The sequence below is a fragment of the Eumetopias jubatus genome, unplaced genomic scaffold (genome assembly GCF_037043125.1).
Source record: "Eumetopias jubatus isolate StellerSeaLion01/CBP00866 unplaced genomic scaffold, mEumJub1_p1.0 scaffold_6, whole genome shotgun sequence".
Taxonomy (NCBI): Eukaryota; Metazoa; Chordata; class Mammalia; order Carnivora; family Otariidae; genus Eumetopias; species Eumetopias jubatus.
In genome coordinates, this window is record NW_028274812.1 from 10567890 (window position 1) to 10570863 (window position 2974).

Sequence of the window (2974 nt, forward strand, 5' to 3'; positions counted from 1 at the left end):
GCCTTTTTTGTTAGTATGTGATTGTCAGGACATGGAAGGCTCACTCCTATTAGGCCAGCTCCACAGTGACAGGTGAACGGGGAAACCCTGTCTGTCAGGCCCCAGCGCATGTGTCCTGTTGTCCTGAACACAGCCCTGGATTTGCTCCTGCTCATCAGTTAGCTGATGAGCTCACCTGAAGGCCCTGGAAATTCTCAGACATAGAGAAGAAGAAACCAGTAACAGATTATGCTAACCTGAAAAGGTAGTCATCTAAAATAATAATGATATAGTGGATATAAAACATACTTTTTTGAGAAGTTGGTTCTGTGTCCCCTAAACATTGACTAATAGTCTGTAGTTTTATCTCAATTGTTAATGTAAAAATAGGCCAGTTATCACCTATCTTAACAAATATTTTTAACCAGAAAGTTACCTAGGTATTGAGTCTCAATATTAAGTAGTTAGTACTGCCGCCTCATGGCTTCTTACACATAGGCCCAGCCCTTTTCTGTCTTCCATGATATCTTAGAGAAAACAGAGGATAATGCCTACATGCAATTATTTTTACTAGAGATGAATATTTTTTAAAGAAAGTAATATGTCAGTATATCCCAAAAATATGGTTGGATATCGGTAGTGCAATTTCTTTATAATTACTTAGGCTCTAATTAGCAATCAGGTTTAATAAAGTACATTTGAAATTTTTGTTATAATGAAACCTTTTAGTTCTAAGGAAAATTTTTAAATGAAATGTCAAGTGCATAATGTAACATTTTTCTCTGGACCGCATTACCCTGTTAAAGTTGCTGTGTTGTTAATTAATTAAACAGGTGTAAGCAGCATCTGGGATTCATATGTAACCTGTTAAAAATCCAGGACTAAAAGGAAAGAACTGTGGAATTTATCAGGGCATTTGGAGCAGCTAAAACTCTTCACCCAGCTTTCATTTTTAACTAAATCTCTGCTAAGAAAAGATTTCTAGCCTCTGAATGGGAGGAAGGAAGGAAAGGCAAGAGCCAAACTGAACAGGTTGTGCCCATATTACCGGCCTGAGTCTAGGAGCACGGTGGGTATGCGCCATTCCCACAGGCCTAGGATATGGGAGGCCTGAGGAATGAATGTTCGGACACGTACTTATGTGGCATGCCTCTTGTTTACAAACCCTCCTCATATATGTCTGTTGTCCTTGAGGAATGGCAAGGTGGCCCCAAAGAATGATCGTGAATCACCTGCAGAGGGAAGGTTGACGGGGATAGACTCCCTAGAATACACCAGGCATAGGCTGCAGTTGCATTTTAAAAGCAGAAATGAAGTAACACAGATGAAAGTTTAAAGGAAAACAAGCAATATGACTGAAGTGGTATTTTTCTACAGTCAAACCTCAGAAGATTTAGTCATTTGTCTATTCCTTTTATACCAGAGGCATATTGTTAAATTGGTTAATGGAAAGGAAAAATGTTTAACAGATAATGTTATGCTTTATGTGAAGTACCATCTGTGTATTGAGTTCTGAATGTTCCTGGATATGGAAGAGAGGAAATGTTATGGAATTTCAAGTTTGCCTTTTTGCTGTCTTTATCTTGGGTAGAGTATGACAAACATAATCACATTTATCTCCTGGAGCATAAAGAGTTTTAATCACCCTATTAACCAGGATGACATTTTTCACAGACTTAAAAAGGAATAGAACAGACATTATCTCCCCATAAGCAATCCATTTCATGGAGGCTGAGCACTAGAAATTTTTTAAAGGATGGATAACACAGGCCATTTCCATCTCATGCATAAGCCAACATTAAGGCGGCTTTCCATAAGAATGTTGCTTACGCTGGTTGAGTGTTAAGCTTTACGTTTAGAATCTCAGCACCAAAAGAGCTATTAGAGAAAGCAATATAGAGAAAATACGATGGGCAGGGAGGGGCGACTTCCTAGGCCTCGGGATTCATTCACGGGAAAAAAAAAAAAAACCCAACATGTATTCCGGAAGTTACTGCTACCCCATAAAAACGTATCCATGGGCTGCTCTTCAGAGTCAAGAAAATATGATTTCTAAACAACCCCAGAATGAAAAATAGGGCACGGGAAGGGCCTCACATGATGCCAAGCTGCCCATCTCCACAAGAAACCGGGATTCTAATGATCCGGAGTTGGAGTGAGCCGCTGCAGAGCCCAGCAGCACTGAGGTGTGACCACAGGTGACCCTCGTTCTGTCGCGCTGACACAGGCCGACGTCGGAAAAACCTTGCTTAGTGCTCAGTCAAAAGGTGGCACCTAATCACCTCCTCTGTCATACATTCTGCTTCGCTTCATGGACAGTATGGGACTCAACTTGCAAATTAATCATGCAACCTAAGGGGAAAATATAAGAAATTAAGAAGAAAAAAAGAAGCCCATGGGGACAGAAGTAATTAAAATCCACTGAATTTAGCTATTTCACTTGGGGCAAAATTTAATCTCTCCTAGGTTTGGTTCATGGAGAATGTTGTATATTGTCACCAATTTTCATGTATCTTCTTTAAAAATAAAGCAAATAGTTAAGTATAAAGGAAAATCAGCCAGGTAGACTATAAAATTATTTCTCAAAATAGTTAAATTTCTCACGAAAGGCAGTAAAATACAGATTTTTATAGTATTCTATCATATTCAAGTGAGATGCCTTTCCTTTCTGCCAAGAGCCTTTGAATAATATGTCAAGTATTGGGGTCTCTATGTTGGTGTTATCAGGATTAATTATCAAAGGCTGTGCTTATATAAGAGGAAAGTAAGCATCTCTTGCAAGCAGTGACATTGATCTGTAATAGTGAGGCTGTTAACAAATTTTGTCTGATGGTAGATAACTCAGTTTGGGAGAAAATTAGACAAGAAGCACATAGAGCTCAACTTTTCTGCCCAAGTAGTGGAGTAATTCAGGACCTAATTTGTATTTCTCATATAAGCTTGCCTCATTATCATTTGGTGAGGCATCACTTAGTTAAAAAAAAAAACACAAAAC